This window comes from Phyllostomus hastatus, unplaced genomic scaffold (assembly GCF_019186645.2).
Source record: "Phyllostomus hastatus isolate PE091 unplaced genomic scaffold, TTU_PhHast_1.1 phas_contig_118, whole genome shotgun sequence".
Lineage (NCBI taxonomy): Eukaryota > Metazoa > Chordata > Mammalia > Chiroptera > Phyllostomidae > Phyllostomus > Phyllostomus hastatus.
In genome coordinates this window covers 5,611,902-5,637,264 of record NW_025333543.1, presented here as the reverse complement: position 1 = coordinate 5,637,264, position 25,363 = coordinate 5,611,902, and the positions used below count along the sequence as shown (strand labels likewise).

At 37.8% G+C, this 25,363-nt stretch overlaps 1 non-coding gene across 1 annotated transcript; it reads left to right on the top strand.

Annotated features, from left to right (window-relative positions):
- The first annotated feature begins 509 nt into the window (after positions 1 to 509).
- On the top strand, positions 510 to 616 carry LOC123824804. The gene has a single exon (XR_006786758.1). It is a non-coding gene; the product is annotated as a U6 spliceosomal RNA (small nuclear RNA).
- Positions 617 to 25,363: the final 24,747 nt, after the last annotated feature.

Below are 25,363 nucleotides of genomic sequence, written 5' to 3'. Positions count from 1 at the left end.
AACAGGAGATAAGAAATGTAACCATCATGGGGATTTTACAAACATTCCCAGAGAACTGCAAAATCTTAATAGTCATGGATCAGCTCCTAGCTGTTTCTGAAAGAAGAAATAGGAATCTTTTGGGCTTTTATTTATTTGAGGGAAGGGCTCACCAAATACTCCTTCTATTAATCTTTCTCTAGGGCATTTCTTACTAATTTGAAGGTTGACCAGAGGTAAAACAATGGATTCCTCCTTGTATTGTGTGGCCAGTCTTCCTCCCTGCTGAGACATGGCTGAATCCCTCACTATTGTCTCTCATGTCATTGGCTGAAGGGTAAAATTATATGGATTTAAATGATAAGTAGTTTAATACTGCTAATAAGCAAAATTTGTCTAGTCCAACAATATGAAATATTTTTAAAATATTAAGATTCATAGTTCCAGCCAAGATGGAGGCATAGATAGATATGCTTCACTTCCTCACACACCCAAAAAAAGGATAACTATTGATTTAAAAACAAAAATCAGTGTTTGCTTCAGCAGCACATACACTAAAATTGGAATGATACAGAGAAGATTAGCACGGCCCCTGTGCAAGGATGACATGCAAATTCATGAAGCATTCAATAATTTTAACTTAGAAAAAAAATCCACCAAAACTGCCAGAAAATTGAGCTGTATGGAAACCAACCAAAAGGAGATAAAGAAGAAACATTCATCCAGACCGGTAGGAGGGGTGGAGACCAGCATCAGGGGTGGAGACAACTCGTGGCAAGTCAGTGGCTGGTGGATTGGGTAGGTGAGGTGGAAACTGGCAGACTGGGCAGTCCCACATTCCCATATGGATAAACTGGGAGGAACAACTGGGGAGCAAGAGAGACCATGCAACTCAGCATTACAGAACCAGAAAGTAAAGTATCAAAAATTCTGACTAAAAACCTGTGGGGATTGAGGTGGGAGGAGAAACTTCCAGTCTCACAGGAGTATATTTGAGGGGTTCACAGGATCCTGGAAGGTACATAGCCCACCCAGCCAGGAATCAGCACCAGGGAAGAACCTGAAAGAGCACAATTCATGTGTGGGAAGCAGAGGAAGTGATGGAAAGTGGAGCAAGAGCTGAGCAAGTGGCAGTGTTCTCTCTCTGATTCCTCCCCCATGTACAGAACCACAACACAGCAAAGTGGTTTGCCCCACCCTGGCAAGTACCCAAGGCTCCACCCCCTTAAAACATAACAGGTGCGCCAAGACAAAGAAAGATGGCCCAACTGAAAGAACATATCAAAACTCCAGAAAAAGAACTAAGTAATGAGGAGATAGCCAACCTATCAGATGCAGAGTTCAAAACATTGGTAATAAGGATGCTCAGAGAAATGATTGGGGACAACCACTTAATAAAAGAAGTGAAAGATATACAAAGTGAAATAAAGGAAAATATACAGGGAACCAACAGTGAAGGGAAGGAAACTGGGATGCAAGTCAAAGATTTGTAACAAAAGGAAGAGATAAACATTCAACAAGAACATAGTAAAGAAATAAGAATTCAGAAAAATGAGGAGAGGCTTAGGGACATCTGAGACAACTTTAAATGTCCCAACATCCAAATCATAGGGGCACCAAAAGGAGAAGAGGAAGAACAAGAAATTGAAAACTTATTTTAAAAAACAATGAAAGAGAACTTCTCCAATTTGGTGAAGGAAATAAGCATATAAGTCTAGGAAACTTAGAGATCCCAAATAAATTGGACCCAAAGAGGAGCATAAAAAGATACATCATAATTAAATTGCCAAAGATTAAAGATAAGAAAAGAACCCTAAGAGCAGCAAGAGAAAAGAAGAGAGTTACAAAGAAGTTCCCATAAGGCTGCCAGCTGATTTCTCAAAAGAAAACGTGTCAGCAAGGAGGGGCTGGAAAGAAGTATTCAAAGTTGTGAAAGGCAAGGACCTCCATCCAAAATTACTGTATCCAGCAAAGCTATCATATAGAATGAAAGGGCAGATAAAGTGCTCCCCAGATAAGTAAAGTTAAAGGAGTTCATCATCACTAAGCCCTTATTATATGAAATGTTAAAGGGACTTATCTAAGAAAAATAAGAAGATCAAAACTATGAACAGTAAAATGACAACAAACTTACAACTATCAACAACTAAAAACCCCCAAAACTAACCAAACAGCCAGAACACGAGCAGAATTACAGAAATGGAGATCATTTGGAGGGTTATCAGTGGGGAGGAGGAAGGGGGAAAATGGAAGAAAAGGTACAGGGAATAAAAAGAATAAATGGTAGGTTCAAAATAGACAGAGCAAGGTTAAGACTAGTATAGGATCCCTGGCTTGTGTGGCTCAGTGGGTTGAGCGCTGGCCTGCAAATCAATGGGTTGCCAGTTTAATTCCCAGTCAGGGCACAGGCCTGGGTTGTGGGCCAGATCCCCAGTAGGGTCCACAAGAGAGGCAACCACACATTGGTTTCTCTCCCTTTCTCCCTGCCTCCCTTCTCTCTAAAAATAAATAAATAAAAAATTAAAAAAAAATAGTATAGGAAATGAAGAAGCCTAAGAACTTATATGTATGACCCATGGATATGAACCAAGGGTGGGGAATGCTGGAGGGAATGGGGGTATCATGTGGAGGGGGATAAAGGGGAGAAGAAAATGGGACAACTGTAATAGCATAATCAATAAAGTATACTTAAAAATAAAATAAAATAAAATATCAAGATTTAAAACATGACTATAATAACCAAACTTTTCATTGCTGATTGGATTTCTACTGATTCATTTATTTAAGGTGAGTGACAGAAACTTTTAAAAATGAATGCCATTGGTATTGATACCAGAGTAAACTGACCCATGCTCTGAGTGAGGGAGAAGCCACAGGAAACACCTGAAGCAGTGTGGGTGAAGCCATGCTGCCTGGGTAAATAAGCTAGTGCTGCACGTGATGACATGTTTCCCCACCCCTGGACAGAGATGTGGTGGGAGAAATCATTGCACTGAGCATATGTGAAGCTAATGAATTGTTCAGCTAAGGGAAAAGGCCTCCTGCTCCCTTCTGGTACATGGTGGTAGAGGGAGGTGGTGTGCGGGGTAAAAACCTATCAGTCTAACCTGGGTAAAGGACGGGATCAGATAAAGGACCCTCCTGGATCCTGTGGAAGTTTGGGCTGGGAGATTTAAACCAAGGGACAGGAGAAATGTCCACTTCCTCTTGGACCCAGAGCACAGATGTGTGGGCTGGGGCCTGCAGAACATTTTTGGTCCTGGAACCCATGCAGCTAATAGCAGTGCTGGCTCTACATTCTACTACTGGGAACGAGCTAAGCCAACAGGATGATGGTGCTGCAGCCACCTGTGGTTCCTGAGACACAGTGTTTTTAAATGGGAGAAGGAACTCTGGGCGCAGCTTGGAATAATCTGTCAGAGGGTGGCTGGGTTGTTCTCTGGGCATTCTGGAGGAAATGGTCTTTGAGGCAGGAGCCTACCATCCTCCCAGATTGTGCAGCTTTTGAATAAAAGACCTCTTTCCATTTCTCATCTAACCTCTGTCTCTGGAATTTGCCTATGGGTGGTGGTGGGCAGCCAAACCCCACTTCTGTTTGGTAACAGTATCATTCATAAATGCTAAGGTAGTAGAGAGAATGGTAAAAAACCTGTGTTATTTTCTATTTCAATATCAATAAAGATAATTTTACTGCAGAGAAATGGATACCAGAAAGACTTTGTTAAACAGAAATGCAGCAGTGTTCTACAAATGTGCGATACTGTGCTATGGAAGGAAAGGAGATGCTGAATGATTAAAAAAATGCAATTTTCTATTTTTATGTCTCATAAATGCCCTTAAATCCCTTGCCTCCTTTTCTTCTAAAAACTGTCTTTGAAATTGGAGGAAATATGTATCCAAGAGATAATAAAGGCCGAAGCTTTCAAATATTCCTCTGGAAATTGAATGCATCAGAGTTCCTTCAAACAGATCTTGTATTCTTTAGTTTAAGTTCATTTACCACATTCAGGTCCAAAAAACTTGATATGTAATTGGATTTTGCTGCTATGATGATGGTAATGATCAATGTTCTTCAAATTTTAAAAATAGTTTCAAGCATATGCTTATGCTTTATAAATATCTAATTTTTAAGGGTAAGTTCATGGGCACAGGGTTCTTTAGTAAAATAAAAAATATTCACTCATCATATATTTATCCCTTACTAGCTTTCTGACTTTTAGGGAATCATGTAACTTTCTATGAGTCTCAGTTTTCTCATTTATAAAATGGAGATAATAATAAATATTATAACTCAAAGTATTGTTTGGAATTCATTCACTTAGCAGAGAACCTGGGACATTGGTGGCACTTCTAGCTCAAGTCATTGTTATCATTGTGGTTGATAATGTTATTACAGTTCAGCTCCATGTGCATGCAGGTGATGTCCCAGTGACAGGGCATGGAAGGAATAAGGCATGGTTCCTCTCTTGAAAAACATCTTATTTAGTGGTGAAAAAGGCATATAACTGATTAATTACACTTCGGTGTCACATCTGCAGAACTAAGGCCCAGTGCATAAAGTTTATGGCAATCCAGGATAGAGAATGTTAAGTTTTCCTGGCAATAGCAAGATAGGTTTGGAAGGAAAACTGATTTTTGAGTATAGCTTTGAAGAATGGGAGGGAATCTTATAAATCAAACCAGAAAGTGGAGGAAAATTTTATTAAATTTTTTAAAAATTGGATTTATGGGGGTGAAATTGGTTCATAAAACCATACAGGTGTCAAGTTTACAACTCAGGAAAACATCATCTGCACACTGCATCACACGCCTATCAGTCCAAGCAAGAGTCTCTTTAGTCCCCATTTATCCCTCCTTTGCCCACCTCCACCTACCAGCCACCTTCCTTTTCCTCTGGTTATCACTACACTGTTGTATGTGTCTAGATGGCTTTTGCTTAATCCCTTCACCTTCTTTCATCCAGACCCTCAACCCTCCTCCCCTCTGACAGTTGTCATTTTGTTCCATGTATCCATGTCACTGTTTCTGTTTTATTCATCAGTTTATTTTGTTCATTAGATTCTACATATAAGTGAGATCAAATGGTACTTGTTGTTCTCTGGCTTATTTCACTTAGCATAATGCTCTCCAGGTCCATTCATTCTGTTGCAAACGGTAAGATTTCCTTCTTTTTTATAGCTGAGTAGTATTCCATTGTGTAAATGTACCACAGCTTTTTTATGTACGTATCTACTGGTGGGCACTAGGGCTGTTTCTAGATCTTGGCTACTGTATATATGTTGCAATTAACATAGGAGAGCATATATTATTTGTAATTAGTGTTTCAAGTTCCTTGAATTATATTTCTAGAAATGGAATCAGTGGGTCAAAAAATTGTTCTATTTTTAATTTTTGAGGAAGCTCCATAATGTTATCCACCATGGCTGCACCAATCTGCATTTCTACCAATAGTCCATGAGGTTTCCCTTTTCTCCACATCCTTACCAACACTTATTGTTTATTGATTTATGTTGACAGTCATTCTGATAGCTGTGAGATGATTATCTCATTATGGTTTTCATTTGAATTTCTCTGATAATTAGTGGTACTGAACATGTTTTTCATATTTATTTGCCATCTGCATGTCCTCTTTGGAGAAGTGTCTATTCAGGCCTTTTGTCTATTTTTTAAATGGGCTGTTTGTCTTCTTGGTACAAGTTCTGTTTATATTTTAGAAATTTATCCCTTATCAGATGTATCATTGACAAATATGTTCTCATATTTAGTAGATTCTCTTTTGATTTTGCTGATGATATATTTTGCTGTGCGAAAACTTTTCAGTTTGATGTAGTGTCATTTGTTTATTTATTTATTTTTCTTTTCCTGGCCTGAGGAGATATATTTGCAAACATATTGCAACAAAAAATGTCTGAGATTTTACTGCCTATGTTTCTTATAGAATTTATATGGTTTTGTGACTTACATTTATGTCTTTAATACATTTTGAGTATATTTTTGCATATGATGTAAGAAGGTGGTCTAGTTTCATTTTTTTTCCATGTATCTGTCCAATTGTCCCAACACCATTTTTTACTCCATTGTGTACTCTTGCCTCCTTTGTCAAATATTAATTGACCACAAAGGCACAGGTTTATTTCTGGTCTTTCTATTTTGTTCCACTGATCTATATACCTGTTTTTATACCAGTACTTGGCTATTTTGATTACAGTGGCCTTGTAGTATAGTATGATATCAGGTACTATTGTACCTGACACCTCTAATTTTGTTCTTATTTCTCAAGATTGCTGGGGCTATTCAGGGTCTGTTTTGGTTTCTTATAAACTTTTGAATGTTTGTCCTAAATCTTAGAAATATGTCAATGGTATTTTAATAAGAGTTGCATAAATCTATAGATTGCTTTGGGTAATATGGACATTTAATGATGTTAATTCTTCTAATCTTTGGGCATGGTATAAGTTTCTAGTAACTTATATCTCCCTTAATTTCTTACTTCCATGTCCTATAATTTTCTGAGTATGGGTCTTTTACCTCCTTGGTTAAATTTATTCCTAGGTACTTTTTTGTTGTTGCAATATTAAATGGGATTGTTTTCTTAATTTCTCTGATAGTTCATTATTGGTGTATAAAAATGCCACCAATTCTGAGTATTAATTTTGTATCCTGCTACGTTGCTGAATTCACTTATTAGATCTAGTAGGTTTTTGGTGGGGTCTTTAGGGTTTTCTGTGTACAATATCATTTCATCTGTGAATAATGAAAATTTAACTTCCTCTTTTCCAATTTGGATGCCTTTAAAAATTATTTTAAATTCTCAATGGATGATATGTTTATTGATTTTAGACAGACTGGAACTGAGAAAGAGAGAGAAAGAGGGGGAGACAGAGAGAGAGAGAGAGAGAGAGAGAGAGAGAGAAACATTGATCAGTTGCCTATTGCACTCTGACCAGAGATTGAACCTCCAAGTTAAGTATGTGCTCTAACCAGGAATTAAACCCACACGTTTTTTGTGTACACGATGATGCTCCAACCAGTTGAGCCTCCTGGCAAGGACTGAAAAACTTTTATTTTTTCTTCTTGTCCGTTGCTGTGGCTAGTACGTACAGTACTATGTTGAATAAGAGTGGGGATAGTGAACATCCCTGTCTCATTCCTGATCTTAAGGGAAATGATTTTAGTTTTTGCTCATTAAGTATAATGTTGACTATAATTTCGTTATATGTGGCCTTTATTATGTTGAGGTATAATTTCTTTATTCTCACTTTTCTGAGAGTTTTTATCAAAAATGGATTCTGGTTTCTATCAAACGCTTTTTCTGCATTTATTGATATGATTATGTGATTTTAATTTTTTATTTTGTTCATGTGATGAATCACATTTATTTATTGCACCCTGAGAGTAAATGCCATGTGATCACGGTATATGACCATTTTAACATATTGCTGAATTTGGTTTCTAATATTTTCTTGAGGATTTTAGCATCTATGTTCATCAGGGATATTGGCCTATAATTTTTTTCGTCTTAAGTGTCTTTGTCTGGATTCTGGAATTTGGTTAATGCTGGTTTTGTAAAAAGAGCTTGAAAGTCTTCCTTCCTTTTTAAGTTTTTTTTTTTTTTGAATAGTTTGAGAAGCATGGGTTTTATTTCTTCTTTGAACGTTTGGTGGAATTTGCATGTGAAGCTATCTGGGTCAACACTTTTGTTTGCTGGGAGATTTTTTGATTATTGCTTCAGTTTCATTAGTTGTAATTGGTCTATTCAGGTTTTCTAATTCTTTCTGATTCAGTTTTAGAAGATTGTATGTTTCTAGAAATTTATCCATTTCTTCCAGAATGTCCAATTTGTTGTCATGCAGTTGTTCACAGTATTTTTTTTTACAATCTTTGTATTTATGTTATGTCAGTTGTTACTTCTTTCCTTTAATTTCTGATTTTATTTATTTGGGTCCCCTCTCTATTTTGATGAATTGGTTAGTTTTGTCAATCTCATTTACCTTTTCAAAAGAAGCAGTTCTTGGTTCATTGATCTTTTGTATTCTCTTTTTAGTCTCTATGTCATTTATCTCCACTCTAATCTACTATTTCCTTCCTTATACTTAGTCAGGACTTTGTTAGTTGCTATTTTTCTAGTTCTTTTAGGTGTAGGGTAAAATTGTTTATTCAAGCTTTTTCTTGCTCCTTGAGGTAGGCCTGTAATGCTATGAACATCCCTCTCAGGCCTGCTTTTGCTATGTCCCATAGGTTTGGGGTTGTTTTATGTTTGTTTCTATTTTCTCCAGCTAACTTTTGATTTTTTCCCTTGGTTTCATTGTTAACCCATTCATTGTTTATTAACATGTTATTTAGCTTCCACATGTTTGAATGTTTTTCAGTTTTTTAAATGTAATTGATATGTAGTTTCATACCATTATGATTAGAGAAGGTGCTTGATATGCTTTCAATCTTTTCTGAATTTATTAAGACATTTTGTTTCCTATGTGTGTGTCTATACTTAAGTGTGTTCCACGTGCACTTGAGAATGTATATTCTGCTGCTTTTGAATGAAATGTTCTATAAATATCAATTAAATTCACCCAATCTCATGTTTTGTTTAAGGTTGTTGTTCTCTTGTTGATTTTTTGTCTGAAAGATCTATCCATTGATGTCAGTGATATATTAAAATTCCTAACTATGACTGTTTTGCTGTAAATCTCTCCCTTAATGTCCACCAAGATATTCTTCATTTATTCAGGTGTTCTTATGTTGAGTGAATAAATGTTTACATGGGTAATATCCTCTTGTTGGATAAATTCCTTTAGTATTATGTAGTGACCTTATTTGTTTCTTGTTACGGATTTTTGGAAGTCTATTTTCTCTGATAGAAGTATTGCTACCCTGGCTTTCTATTTTTCATTTCCACTTGCATGAAATTTTTTTTCCATCCCTTCACTTTTAATCTGTATGTAATTTTTTTTCTGAGGTGGGTCTCTTTTAGATGGCATATAAATGGGTCATATTTTCTCATCCATTCAGCTACCCTGGCTTTTGATTGAAGCATGTAATCTGTTTACACTTAAGATTTTATTGATAGATACTTATTTATTGTAATTTTATTCTTTTTATCCATGTTCCTCTCTCTTTTCTTCATCTTCTTAAAGCAGACTGTTTGACATTTTTTGCAATAGTGTTTTGGTGGTCTTTTAGCTTTTTAATTTTGGTCTGAAAAGTTCTTTATTTCACCTTTAATTTTAAATGCTAGCTTTGCTAGATAGAGTAGTCTTAGTTATAGGTCCTTGCTTTTTATCATTTTGAATATTTCATGCCAATCCCCTCTTGGCCTGAAGTATTTCTGTTGAGAAATCAGCTGACACCTTTATGGGTGCTCCCTTGTTGGTAATTATAAGATTACCTTGTTGGATTCTTATAAGATTCTTTTTTTTTTTTTGTCTTTAACCTTTGCTATTTTAATTGTCTTATTGTGGGCCTCTTTGGTTTTATCTTGATGGGACTCTTTGTGCTTCCTGAACTTGTGTCATTTTTTCTTCACCAGGTTGAAGAAGTTTTCAGCCATTATTTTTTCAAATAGGTTTTCTATCTCTTGCTCACTCTTTTTTTCTTTTGGAACCTTTATGATATGGATGTTGTTATACTTGAAGATGTTTCAGAAGTTTCTTAGGCTTTCCTCATTTTCAAAAATTGTCTTTTCTTTTTAAATCTGTGCTTGGATGCTTACTGTTATCTTGTTCTGTAAATCTCTTCTTTGATCCTCTACTTCATCTAACCTGCTGTTGATTTCTTCTATTGTATTCTTCATTTCAGATATTGTATTCTTCATTTCTGATTGGTTCCTTTTTATGGTTTCTATGGTTTTAATGCTTACTGTCTCTTAGTTTATGTTCTCACTAAGATCATCTATTCTTCCTCTAAGGTCTCTGAGCATCCCTTGTAACCATTGTTTTAAACTGTACATTTGGTATTTTTGTTGCCTCCATTTCATTTCATTTTTTTCTGGAGATAATTACTGTTCTATCATTTGTGACATGTTTTTTGTCTCCCTATTTTCTCTCTGTGTATTAGCTGGATTTACTATGATCTCAAATGTGTTATGATGCCTTTCTGATGTAGTTGTGTTGTTGGGGTCAGTGGCACAATCTCCTGAGCTCAGTGCACCAGGAATGTTTCTTGTGGGTTGTGTTGTGTGCACCCTCCTATTGTAGTTGAGTCTTGAATGCTATTGCCCCTTTCATGGTTTGACTTAACCCTTCTGGCTGGCTGACTCTAAGAGTAAACCTTGATTACTGTGTATGGAATCTATGCATGGGCTGCCCTTCCAAGGCTGCATTGTTTCTCGTAGGGTATGGTGCTTGCTGGAATCCTTCTTAGGGTGCTGCTTATATGGCTAGTTGGGTAGAGCTGTGGTATTATTTGAAGCCCTCCATTGGTTGTGTTGGTTTTGGGTCCACTTAGGCATGATTCAGGTACAGGTTGATGTCAGACATGTGTGTAACCAACCTTGAACTACCTGTCTGGAGTTACTACACTATTCATTGTTTGTGGCTGTGTCAGCTGGGCCTAGGTGTGTGAGGGAGGGGCCAATCTGTGTAGAAGTATTGGCTTCTTCCATTTATGCTGTAGGCAGATCTATAAAAATTCTGAGGCTTCTTGAGGTCCACTTCTACATGTCAGCTATTCCACCTCCCCTTGAAGTTACATGGTCTTCTTCCAGAGCCTTCTGAAGAATGAGTACAGAGTGGGCTCAGGCTGGCTACAAACAAGAGACCCTTTCACAGGTTGTGAGCTTGGCATGTCAGGAGGACAGAGATTATTGGTCCCTTATTTAGGCACCATGCGGTCAGGCATTTAATGAGGGAAAGTGGCTCCTAACCACTGAGATTCTGCTAGAGACTTCAATTCTAGCTCCCCCAGGAGGAGTGCACTGTAGGTTCAGGTTTGGTGCAGCCAACAATCCCCTTGCAGGAGCAAGTTCAGCAGGGCATAGCCATGTGGAGGAAATTTTTGCAAGTAAGAAAACAACATCTGAGAGATATAAATGAAAATGTCTCATATATAGTATGTGAGTACTTTAGAAGAGATGCAACATGGAAAAATAAGGGTTGGATGGTTAGTTAGGAAATAAAGTATATGATGACATTATTCCCTTATGTATTATCCATTTTTCCTACTAGAATTTAAATTTCACCAGTGCAAGGACTTATATTATTCTGCTTTTTTTTTAATCTCAAGCAAATACCAACATTTCTGAAACATGGGATAAACATATATTGGTTGAACAACGATATTAATCATTTATCTATTACTTACACAATTTATGTGCCTCTAACATCCTTTTCATCCATTTCCTATGTGCCAGTGTGCTACTTTATTAGTAACTGAAAAACTTTACTTTTTTTTGTAGCCTCTTATCTGTCTTACAGATTAGAAACTCTTTATGAATTGTGGTCATTGTTATAGCTGCTCACACATAGTAGGCATGCATAAATGTTTGCTAAATTTAAATACAGAAGTGTAAAATACTCTGATCAGATGATTTCCTGTTTCATTATATGACATGAATATGGAAGATGCTGGAAATAGGGCAGATAAAAAGATACAGATGGCAAGCTAATCTTCCCTCACAATTGTACCTCCGGAGGCTGTTTGCTGTTACTGTTACAGAGAAATGAAAGCTGCATGGTACATGTAGTTGTTTTATACCATGTATGGCCACAGTGTAGCATATCAGTATCATAGGTAGCAGTTTCCAGATAACTATGCCTTTTCCTACATAGAATGAGTAACTCAGATGTTTTTTTGAAGCAATTTTGATGGACCAAAACACATTTTGAATGCTCAACTCCCCAACATTTTTGTGCATGGACCTTTTTACATAAAGAAAACATATGACTCCCATGGAGCCTGGTGGAATGATTTAGGGAGGTCAAAACTAACAGTACAGCCAGCGGCCATCAACTCCCTTTACAGAGAACTATCACTGGAATTTTTCAAATATTGTTTCCCCTTTCCCTCCCTTGAGTTGTGACATGGTGCTTATAAAAATGTATAATTCTTGCTCTCCAGGATTTATAACCAGCTAGAGAACAGAATTTAATAAGCAACCATGAATTTAAACCTTAGGTGCTACAATGATCAATTGTCCTTATTTTTAATGGTTAGATTAGTTCCATAAGGGCCAGGACCCTATCAAGCCAATGTACTGTTGTACCTCAGTGCCTAGTACACAGTAGGCAATATTTGTGGGGCAAAGGGTTGAATCCTTTCCTATTGAGTAAAAGAGATTTGTTGTCTTACCAATTCCTCATGATGATTTTGTAGCTCCTCATAATTGTATTTGTTGTTTAAGGACTAGTTCAGTATTCATCAACCTGTGTGTATGTGTGTGTGTGTGTGTGTGTGTGTGTGTGTGTGTGTGGTGTGTGTTCCATAGGGGAGGCATGCTGGAGAGTGGGGATGGTAGAAAGGGTGCTAGATTTATAATCAGTCTGGGTCCTTTCTCTAGCATTCCTAGATGTGTTACTTAAGTAACTCCCTTCATTCTGAGACCCATCTATCCAGTAGGAATTTTCCTGATGTCCTCCAAAGCTGCTATATAGGAAGTGTTTGCAAATTATCATGCAATACAACGAAGGTAAAAAACTAGTTTTCCAACCTAGAGTCAGTAGGGTGAATTGGCTGTGCTCATAAAGCAGTTTGGTGAGCCTTCTTGATCACTAAGTGTTCTACTGACCTTACCATTGATAGCTTTTAGAGCACTCACAAAGGCAAATGCTCCTTGCAGCAGGTTCAGTTCCTTCAGGAGGCAGATAACATTACAGTGATGGTATATCCTGTACAAGAATGGTATGGCACATAGGCATAATAACAACTTCTTACACTTGGCTTTATATTTTTATGTTTTTAAATCTTCAGTACTTCTTGTATATATTGTCTATAAAGAAGGTTTCAGAGATTGACTTTTAGCTTTTCTCTCCTGAAGAATACCTCTAAATGTCCACCCAGCTCTGAGGTAAATACAGGCAGTGCTAATTTATGTCACTAGTTTACATATTGACTGGCAGTGGTTTTGGCAGCTTCACAAGGGATATAAATCTAGATGTGACAAGAAAGGCAGACTAAGACTCTCATAACAATCCATCCTTAGGCTTAATGCTGAAATGCAAAAAGCATCAGAGAGTTAGTAGTTAAGCATTATCAATCACATATGTATGCATGAATATACCTGCTCCTTTCCTGATGTAGGACAAATAGTGAAGGACAGAGGTGCATTGAGTGCTCAAAAGGGAGGGAGGGTGAGTGGAGACAAAGTCTGTGAAAAGCTAAAATTATGTTAATTTCCATTTTTGTGCAGTCTATACATATTAACTCACAATCAATTACAAAATTAGTTTAAGCCTTCTAGGGAAAACCTGCACGTTCAAGACATCTTATTCTATTCTATAAGTTGAGCCTAATCAACAAAACAAATAAGCAAGCAAAATAGAACCAGAGGCATGGAACTAAAGAATAGACTGACAGTAACCAGAGGGGAGGGGGGAGGGGGATACGGAGGAAAGAAGGGGAAGGGTCGTCAAGGAACATATATGAATAAAGGACCCAGGGACAAAGACAATGGGGTGGGGTGGAGGATTGAATGTGTGAGGTGGGGGGTGGGTAGGGCAAGGCAGAGTAATGGCGGGGGGGAATGGGGACAATTGTAATTAAACAACAATACAAAAATTAAAAAAATAATTTAAGTGTGTTACATACTTGAATAGCTAACACAAGTTTCTTGGTTGGTCAAAATTTCTTCCTGTTCATGCAGCGAAGACTCCAGGTTGATTTCTTTTAAATTAATCCCTTCTTTTTGTGAAGTATACATTGTAGAAATGATAGTGGTTGTCTAGATAAGTAAAACATTCAATGTTCTTTCTGGTACCTTTGGCAAAGTCTTCATGTTGGAGTAGCAGGATTTTGATCAGGTATCTTGAGTGTATAAGAGAACAGTATAATCTCCACAAGTGTTCCTCCTTCCATTAAGAAAGGAAGGAGAACTACCTGTTCTTAAGGATACACCTTTTATTCAACATTTCTTCAGTGCCCCTTGAAAAATATTCAATCTTTGCTAAATTGAGGTCTTGTAGAATCACAAGACTCTCTGGAATTGTCTCAGGAATACACTAGAAAAAGCACTTTGTTCATCATGTGAGCATACAAAGTTAGATTTATGAAAACTTTGGAAAATGAGTGAGTGTTGGAATATTTGGGAAGGTACTTTGGGATTGTGACTGCAAAAACCAGGATACAGATGAAGTTCTTAGGTGAAAACAACAGCAACCTATCATAGTATTGCACACAGTAAAAAAAGTCTCAACGAACACTAGGCAGGTCCCAAACTCTCTGGGAGTTCAGAGAACGGGCCTTGGAAGCTATGGAACTAAGAACAATGCCGAAAACACACACCGAGGTTAATACAGAAGGTTAACTTGCTGTTACTACTCAGCACAAATAACTTGCCTCACTGCTACTTAACACTTGGTTCTAGAACTTCCATCACTGCTCTAGAAGCTGGATGTCTGTGGTTATTCTTTTTAGAAAATGGACTCCCTTTGGTACCTGTTTCCACATGTTTATTTCTCTCCATATAGTAATCTCATGTAGTATATTTGACTGTTTTTATATTAACTTCAAGAAAGGCTTGGAAAGGGTTTCTGAATTCTACCCTAGTCCCATGGAACACAGTAAGGGAAACACTCCGAACAATATGAGGGGAATTTAAAAGATACTGGTAATATCCATGATAAAACTCCATAACAAAGTGGTTTTACTTGCTTTTCCCCCTCAGCTAATGCAGGATTTCATCCCTCACCCAGCAAATACACCTTTAGTATTGGGTGGGACTTCCACATGACTCTCACCCATGCTCATAAACAAATCTAAACCATTACTAATTTGGGCAAATTTAAACACAATGTCGCTCAGTATTTCTGATATTATATTCTGTTAAAAGGGTGTCAACATGGTCTTGATTACTCCCCAAAGCCGCATTAGAACTTTTAGGAAAGCATTATGTTTTGTTTTTTAATTGCATTCAAGTCTGTGTCTTTATCACTGGTCTCAGATATGAATCCCATGGGTACTGGGCCCTGTGCAAAATTGATGTGACCACACACTACTCTTATAGCAGGACTGTTTGTGTACCCAGTGTAACTGAACTTTACTGCTGGGTCAAACTACTTCCCTTTTACAAAAAGATGCTTTTTCTACTGAAAGATGCCTCAATCCCTCCTATCAACAAACTTCTGGATGATTTGCCCCTAAATCTGCCACACTTACCAGGACATTTATGAATCTTCCTTAGACACTAGCATGTTTTCTCAGCTTTTGTATATCTGAAGTCTCTATTTCACTTCAGGTTTTGAAAGAAATTTTGGCCAGATATAGAATTTTAGATTGATAGTTTCCTTCTTTCAGTAATTTAAAGATGTCACCCTATGTTCTTCTGGCTTGCCATATTTCTGATGAGAGTCTGCTCCCATTCTTACATTTGGTTTTCTGTATACAATGTGTCTTTTTTTCTTTGGGGGCTTTTAAGATTTTCCTTTATCACTAGTTTTTAGTTACCTGAATAAAATGTACAGTGGTATTATTTTGTTTATATTTATTCCTTTTGGGGTCATGAGCTTCTTTCAAACAATTAAATTGAAATAAAGACATTTTTAGACATATAAAAGCTGAGAGAGTTTATTTCCAATCAGGCCTGCACTAAGTTGTGTGATGGCAAATGTTTAACAGATAGCTCACCAGCACAGCAGTCCTAGATCTGTTGCATTTTCCAGTTTTTGTGGTATAAGTAATCTTACTATGGCTGATTTTGAGGTATCAACCAGTCATCTCTGAACATGGGGTAGGGAAGAGATGCACATAATTGACTTTTGAAAACCTATGTGAGTTGGCTATAGCACACCATTGCCTGCACTATAAGAAATAAAAAAGGAAGTCCTTCAGATAGAAGAAAAATACCAGATGCAAACTGGGATCTACATAAAGGAATTAAAACTACTAGAAATTAAAAGTTATTTATGAGTGAAAATATATGGGTAAATATTTCTAATTAAATGTTTAATGTTATTAAATATTATTAATAATATAATCAACAATAATAATATTATCAATGTTATTAAATGTTATTAAATATTTCTAATTAAATGTTATTTATGAGTGAAAATATATGGGTAAATATTTATAATTAAATGTTTGGCTTTAAAGATAATTGACTGCCTAAAGCAAAAATAATAACAATGTGGAGCATAAACCCTAGAGTAAGCACTAAAAAACAATGACAATATCAAGAAAGCAATACAGCTAATGAAATAATAATAAAACATAGAATTATACATAAATTACTCAATCTACCTCCCTCTGAGAAAGGGGCAGGATGAGGGGGAAAAAGAAACAAAATAGATAGTGCAAACTTAACATCCAAGCCAACCATTTTATTATTACATGAAATTTAAATAGTCTAATCGCTGCAATTTTAATGTAGAGATTGTCAGATTGAATTAAAAGGCCTAACTATATGCTCTTTGTAAGAAACCCACTCATATATATGTAATCTTCTCATAAGAAGTCAAAAGATTTACTTGTACAAATTCAACTGAGGGAAGTCACTGATGATCTGTACATATAAAATCTTAACATTTGAAGAACTTTTATAATTCATATTTTCAAATTAATGGACAGTCAATTCATACTACCTGTAAGTTCAACTAGGCACTAAGATGAAGGGATACAAAGGACAATAGCATGTGATCTCTAAATTTAACAACAGATTAATCTTATTCTAAGAAGAATGAAAGAAATTTATAGTGTACTGAATTTGGAATCAGAACATCTGGGTGGGTAGTCCCATGCCTACATTTTATTAGCTGTGTGGCTTTTGCTAAAGCCTACCTCTCTGGGACTCAATTTCTTTTTCTGCAAAACAGTGAGTTCTCTGGGGTGGTGGGAGTCTTTTATCAGAACTTTAACATATTTGTGAGACCATCTCACAGCCCTCTCAGACTCTATATACATTCAGGCTGAGTTGACAGGTTCTGCCTAACCTAGTATGTATTTTGAGAAAGCTCACCAGTAATTCCAATGAAGAGCCCCTCCCCCAACCTCATAGCCTACCCACCAGTTGAAGGTCACTGAACTAGATAATTTCTATGTCCCTTTCTATCTATGGTGTTTAATAATTTTCTATTTTGTGCAGAATTAATATTTGAGTGTGATTCAAATTACCTCAAATTAGCAGCCACCTATTAGGTCAACATTGACAAGCCCCAGGCTTGGCTTCTTGGCATCTTGCCATTTTTTTTCAATCAATGGATTGGGAAAGTCATTCAATAACTCTGTTGATTTATCTATGGATATTTTATTTCAGAGTGAATGCATAGATCCAGTAAAGAGTACGTTGTAGATGCTCCTATATAGTTGTCTATGCAGCTCAGTTCACCATAGCTGAAATGCTTAGGGACTGTTCGATGGTGCCTTTGGTCTAGGGTGGCTGGCATTGATCTGTTAAGAAATCAATGAAGTTTGTGCTTTGGAAGAGAGAGTACTAAATTAGTTTCACTGGTTCACAAAACTGGAAAGTAGGTCATTGCCTGACATTCCAGTAATTGCTGCTGGCTCTTCAGCAGCCTCAGTGGGCAGATACTGAGGACAGAATAGCAATGTCTTGGGGTCAGATGGAATGAGGCCCTGTGATTCTAAGAGGGGCCAGCAAAAGCATAGTCTTCAAAAAGGAGAGGAGGAAGTCCTCATCCAGCTTTCATCCAGGGTGGCAGGAAATAATTTTCTGATACAGCATATGGTTTGTTTTAGTTTTAATATGCCAGGGAGGTTTCCTTTAATTATTTTCCCATTATTTTTGCTTTTTAAAAAAAACTACTTTACCCATCTCTCCCCTAAGAGTGCTTGAGAAATCTGTGTTATTTCATTTCAAACATGTTACATTTCAAAAGATTTGAACAGTTAAGTCTTGGCAGAAAAGATGGGGCTAATTAAGGAAGAGTGGGTCATGTTCTAATTTCCCATTCTTAGTCAGAATGAAAATTGTTTTAATTGTAAGGGTTAAGCTAGGGGACTATAAATTCTATTGTAATAATTATGGATATCATCCTCTCCTACATAGGTCAAAAGAGAAATCCCACTCAGGGAAGCCATCAATGATTTCAGAGGGAAGGAGATGGAAGGAGTCAGAAACAGCAAGGAGACAGCTCTGGTGTTAGCCATCCTATAGCACACAGTCTGTCACTACTGTGGCCCTTGGTGGAGACCTACACTATATACTTAACCAGGGCTAGACCTTAGCAAAATCAAGAGGTAGGAGAACTATTTTCTTCCTGACTTCACACCTCAGTTCCTCTTATGATTACCCTGACTCCCAAAGCCCCTCCTTCCATTCTCCTCTTCTCCCTGCAAAGATGGTGTCTATCTTGCTCTCAGGTACCCATCAACAAGGCCATGACATAGCTTAGCTGCAGGAGGCCCCATTTAGAGATTCAATGGGCAATAGTGCCTGGACTTGGTCAGTCCCCAATTGCTTTCATTGAAAAATCTAAAGGATTTAAGAACCTCACTCTCCAGTGGTGGAATATCAGGAAACTTGGCAGGGGACAAGAGAGAGAATTGAGCTGGTAGCTTTCTAGTCTTCTAGTGCCACTGTATTTGCAAGGGATTGTGCACCACGTGCCCTTGGTATTGATTCTTGAAGGCTAGCATCACTGTTTCATGGTTTATTCCATTTTCTCAAGGACATGATGTGAAGAATGGGAATTTGTTGCTAGAGATCTTGTGATATCTTCAAAGTGCTGTGACATATTATATTCTTTCAGACTCTTGACATCATTAGGGGGATGAGGAAATCAGACATTATTATGTCCTCTATATCAACTTGGACACTAAAGATGAAAGAACAAGTTATAATCCTCATATTCACAAATGAATAGTTGAGCTCATCTAGACAGTAAGTTTCCTGTCTCTAGAAGTCAAGTGTTCTGCCCCTTAATCCACCTTGTTCTAAGCCTTTTTTTTGGTGCATGTGGTATTAGTTCTATGCATTCTTTTTAATGGTAGAGATTTCTATTTTGCAGCAGGTCCACTTAGGACTATGAAATAGAAGCCAAAACACATGTATATATATTTTTTGTTTTTTAGCCCAAATTCTCTTGGAAACAGAGCCTGAGGCAAAAGCTTACCTGCTAATACTTTATTAGGGGTGAATCTCAGGACATTAAGAATGAAAGGAAGAAGGAAATGAAGCAGAGGAGGAAGAAAAGTTTAGTGGGACTTGTGATACACCACCCAGATCTTACTTCAGGAATGATAGGTTTTTCCCCCAGCTGCAGAAACTGCTGCTGAGAGACAGTCCTTAGCTGTGAGCCCTCTTCAGGAACTGCCTTGGCTGAAGAGAGAAAGGTCTCATCCTAGTAATACCCTTTTCCCAGACCATACTATAACCAGTGACTGCTCAATGCAGCAGCAAAAAGGCCCGAACTTCTTCCCTCAATTTGAGCAACTCTGAAGGGTGACCTCAGTTCCAAAATTCCCCATGGATCAGATGAGACCTTTGCTGTGACTCATCATAACCCAGCTTTTCCCCTTGCCCACCTCTGTTTCCATCCCTTCCTAAGATAACTCCCTAAAAAACTTCCTGCATGTCAGTCTCTCTTATTCTGCTTCCTGGGGAATGCAACTTGTAAAAATACGTTATGTTTTATATTAGGGTTCTGTTAACTCTCCTGCTTTTTGACTGAACTTTCCCTGTCTTTTTATAATCTTTCTCTTTCAGGAGGTATGTGGATGAACATGTGGGAGTGGGAACAATGTATGAAGATTTTTATATTACATGCAATATCCACTGGAGAACACCTATCACAGAAGAGGCACTAAAAACCATGGACACAAAACAACTCAGGCAGTTGACATCAACTACTCTCTGTCATTGGCTACTTAATGTTGCCATAATAAGCACATGAGTGAAGTTGCCATGATAGCAGGGCCCAACTATATCAGCTCAATAGGATCTAGTTCTGCTGAGTTGGGCTGATCTATTATTGCCATTGCCAAATGTCCAACCTGCCATCAGGAGTGACCAACTCTATGTCCCTGATGCTGTCATCATTAGTGAATAAGTCACTTGGTGGCAAGTTGACATTAGTACTACATTAGTGTCCTTCAGTCTGAATGGTCCAGAAATTAACTAACAGGAACAGATGTTCATTCCTGGTATGCATTTCCCTTTTCTGCCCACAGGACTAACCCAAGGTTTTATAGGGTTTTTGATCCACTAGCATGTGATTACATATGATGTTGCTTCATATCAAGGGACCTAGTTTAAATCAAAAGGAGCACAAGAATGGGCACATGATTATATCATGCACTGCAATCATGCATCTCTCTGACTTAGAAGGTGCTGACCTGACAGAGCAATGGATCGGCCTGGTGTAGGCATGATAGAAGTACCAGCTTAGAGGTAATTACTTGCCAGAATGGAAAACCTTCCTTCAGGATACAGTATGTAATATAAATCAATAATTATTTATGATATTGTATCTCCATAGGTAGAACTATGAACTCTGTGTGTCTAGAGGTCCTGGTTCTAAGAAGTAACACTTCAACGAGAAGGCACAACAAGAGTCACATTGAACCCTAAACTGACTGCTCTCTGGGCAGTTTGGAGTCATCATTCTGTCAGGGTTAACTGAAACTGAGATCAGGCCAATGTTACACAATGAGCCAAACAAGAAATACGTTTGGTTTTCAGGTGATCCACTTGCCTGCCTCTTTGAATGGTAATCATATCTGCAAAGTGCATGATGCTCAAGAGTCTCAGGCTCCTCAAGAGTGAGGGTTAGGCTCCTCAAGGATGAGGGTATGCTCCTGATTTGGCCAATGAGATCATCAGAAGTGTAAGCTGAGGGTGAGGGGAACCCAGAATGGACAATAGAGGAGGGAGATGGTCAATATCAGTTGAGGCCTTGAGACTACTGCACCAGTGGTGGCTACAGTTAACCCCATTAACCTTCCTCTTATAAGTTTCTCCCAGAAAAAGGGGCCCATGTGAGTCCTAAAGGAGCTTTTCCCAGCACTTATACAAAGAATTGAATCTGGGCAGTGCAGGGGTACATTGAAATAGATGCTGTGATGCATCCCCAGCCCTTCTTCAGGAAAGGTGAATTTATTCCCTTAACTGCTGGGACTGCTATAAGAAGAGACCCTTCAACTGTCAATATCTTTCAGCATCTGCCTCTCTCTAGGTTATGCTGCCTTCCTAGGACAGCTCACGTCCAATGACTGATTGAGCAGGAGGAAAGTACCCTGCCCTCTTGTACCAATTTGGGATAATTATGGAAGGCCATCAAAGCTTTAAAGCTATCTGTAGATATGGCTGATATCTTCACTGAGATTACATCACAACCCAACTTCTTTCTCTGCTCAAACTGCTACTCCCTACTCTTCCATATGCATTACTCCCAAGAGTATTCCCTAATATAGCACAAGAAGGTTCATCTTAGAATCTGCTTCCCAAGGAACTGAGCCTGTGAGGGAGAGCAAATACAAGGAAATATATTACCAAGGTGACTACATCAATCACCAAGCATGTCTAGTTGCTCAGTTTTCATAGCGCATTTCCAGAGAGATTGTCTGAAGGGACCGTACTTTAGAACTCTTCATGAGGGATATTGAGAGGGGCAAGGAAGACAGGACAATTTCTTTGTTGGCTCCCTCTTCTTTCCCATTGGTCAAAGTCTGCCCCATAGTGTGACAACACCTCTATGCTTCTAAGTAGGGTCACTCAGCCACTGCAGGTGACCACTGGTGAAGCCAGAGCCTTCTCTTTTTCAATCCAACCAGTGCTTGGGTACAAAGGTATTCCTATTAAATAGTAATATTTTAAATAAATTTTATGATTGTTTAGTGCTTTACAGCTAACAAAAATGGAAAAGTGTGCTACTTTTGTAGAGGAGAAATTTGTAAGACATTTTTTCCCTAGTCACCCACTAGCACTTTAACTCTTTCTGTTAGCAAAGGGGAGAATTTGATGAGTGGGATATTTCTAGGCCAAAGGAAGCCTTAGAAGCCTGGGTGTTGAAGGACATTGGAGGTGAAATATAATCCAACCACCTCCCTTTACAAATGAGAAAGCAGACCTAAAGAGAGAAAATGAGCTCTGTGTCAGCTTTTGATTTGGAAGAAATGATTAGAAAAAAAGTGATTGTATTCATGCTAAAATTAAATAGTGTCCTCATTAAAACTCTATCTCTTAGGAAGACTTTCATTTAGTAAATCCCTATTATCTTCTGTGGATTCCACATTTATTATTTTCTCTAATTAACTGATTGATCTTCACAAAATCCTAGGAGGTATATATCATCACACTTATTAATTAAGAAGTTTAGTAGCCGATACAGGGCCAGATTAAAAATTAGTATCATGTTCAGACAATAGCATTGCACTTACTCCAGAAGTGAAGTAGCTAAAGGATTATTGAAGCCAAGAGCAATGAAATCATATTTTCATTTTAACAAGTTGTTTCTACTTCCTTTTCATTTTGAGTTAAAGCATCAAAGATGATAAGACAATGGTTTGCTCCAAGTTAATAAAAGCTTATCTTTCTGTTTGAATCAATAAAACACTGACATAAATATGAGCAAAAACATCCAGGAAAGACACATTTCCAAATCTCTTCACCACAGCCTGCAGTATATTAGGTAAACCAAAGTCCTCCCACCCCAGTATCTCTGTCTGAAATGAGGGCATTCTGCTTATGGGTCTTTAAGTTTCCTTCTGGCTCTAAAATAAACAAAGCAAAACAAAACAAAACAAATACAAGCACTGCCATTTTGGATAGTCCTTTTGTTTTGTGGTAATGAAAATCCTTAAAACTTTCAAGAATAAGAACACCAATGAATGAGGAGGGGCGGACTCACTGAAATACTGACACAGTGCAGACACAGGAAGTGCTTCAGCAGAGTGGAGCCTCACAGAGAGCATTCTGACCTCTGCCTGTGGTGGTTTAGATTAATTGGCTTATAATTGGACATAAGAGAGATTACTGAAAACTTATACCCAGTGAGAAGGACCCAGTTGACCTTATGTTCTTGTTGGAGAGAAAGACTATGGGAGATCCTTCCACTGCAGGTAAGACTAAACTGAGGATGGCCTGGTTGGGGTACTCCCACTGCCTTATAACCCAGGAGCAGAGACCTGAGCATACATATGCTACAGCTGTGTTTGTTTGACACTTTTTGGTGCCCACAAGCACATAATGAGGATCCAGTAGAATCTGGCTACAATAGGATTGGCTCCTCAATATTCTCCCCCTCATCTAGTAGAGGGAGAACCAACACGAGGAGCAGACCAGAAGAGTCCACATTGAATAATGTGGACAACTGAATCCATAGCCTAGTGGAAGAGGTGGGTTGATACCAATATTTAATTAAATTTTGTTGTGTTTTGTTCATTATAAATAAGAATAAAACTAACATGTGATTCATGGCTGAATAATAATAATAATAATGATAAAGTAGACAAAAATAGCACGGTTAAATTATTGAGTGGCTTTTAGTCTTCCACTAAAGCCTCCCCAGAATACATTTAGAGCTTATTTTAGAAAAAGAAGATACTTAATATTCTTAATATTCTATGATAGGAAATTCAATGACTAATTTTGTTTAAAATGAACAATGTGTGAACTCTAGTCAGCTCCCTATTTTCCTGAACGTAATACAGGTTCACAATGCTTTATTGACTATGTTGAAAGCCAAAAGTTTTTCATAACTCATTTGGTGGCAATGTCTGATCTGAACTCAGTAATAAAACCAGATCTGAATGGATACAAAGCTGTTTATACTATTCACTTATTTCACTCATTGCGAATTTATACATTTCTTAGCTGAAATAGGAATACATTTAATTTAGTGGTGCTGCCCCAGATTTGGAAGAAGGTTTTAGCTATCTGCCCATTTTTCCTTTTGAATATTGACAAACTCTAAATTCCTAAACACCTGTGGTTCCAAGGGCATAAGATATTAGATGGTGAGCTTGTAAATAGATAACAATCTTCCTGGATACAAGGCTTTTTGTTATCTCAGAGGCTAAATGCATTTTGAGTGGTAATCAACCATCAGCTTAAAACCTTATCCCTTAATGTCTGCATGCGAAAAAAACTGTTAAATTTCTTGTTGAATTCCAAAATGAAGCATGGAGGTTATCATTGGGCTTTCTTCTCTCTACATAAACATTTGAATTTTTATTTTTTAATTGCTAAAATTATACTGGTTTGTAAAGTTATTCTTTATATCTGGGATGATGTCCATACTAGCAAATGAAGGTTAAAGGAGAGCAGTGTTTATTTTTGTATTTCCTAAGCCAACCAATCAATTTTAGGGACCATAAGCCACTAAGGAGACAAAGCTTATCCTCCTGCCAGGGGCAAAGCTCTGCCCCCTTTACTTCACCCTGATTGACCCCCAGGGGATGACTAGTTAGACAATGACTGGTAAGATTCCTCAAGGGAGGGATGACCTAAGGCAAGCATGGTTGTGAAGGGGCCATCAGGGAAGGACTTAGGGGACTATAGAAAGGGAGTGCTTGATCCTCACTCCTTGGCTCTGTCATAGCCTGAGTCCTCATTCTATCTGTAAAAAGTCCCCTAATCTCTTGGCTACCTTACTTCCCCCACCTGACTTAAACCTGAAATAATGCTGGAGGCAGGTGTGGCCCTGTGCTGGAATGGGCAGTTCCTGGGGACAATCAGACCTAAGAAAAAATGCATAAAATCCTGTGAAACCTGCTTTGCTAATACCCTCAATTTAAGTGATAAGGGTCCAAGCATACAATGAGTTTGTTTCCCAAAGTTTTATGGCCCTTTGGCTATCTGACTCTGACTCAAATAAGCCCTCATAGTTCTCCGAATGTTATCTATTGTTTGATCATTACTGCCTGACAATGATTGATGAGCTTTATGCCCTATATTCCCATGCAAATTAAACCCAGTAAAAGCCCATTGAGGAACAGGCTCAAAGCTCTTCTCTGAGAGATTGGCTACCTTTCCTTCCCAAGCAGATCATGTCTTGATAGACTTATTCTCATCTGTGACAGCCGGGGGAGCTCTGCTGGACAAAGCTTCCCATAGTATTTAGAAGTTATGTGAGTGATGTGAGATACTGCCTTGTTTTGCAAAATTGCCTAAAATTGGCAATAGTTTGTAGCCTTCACCAAGGACTTCTAGTGCCCTTAAAACTGCCTTCTCACACCTTACATGAGAGTAACCTAGAATTCTGGCTCAGGCACATTTTCATCCTTCGGAAATAAGTACTGTTAGTAAATTTTTTCCAAGCAATACTTACTTGAATTTACA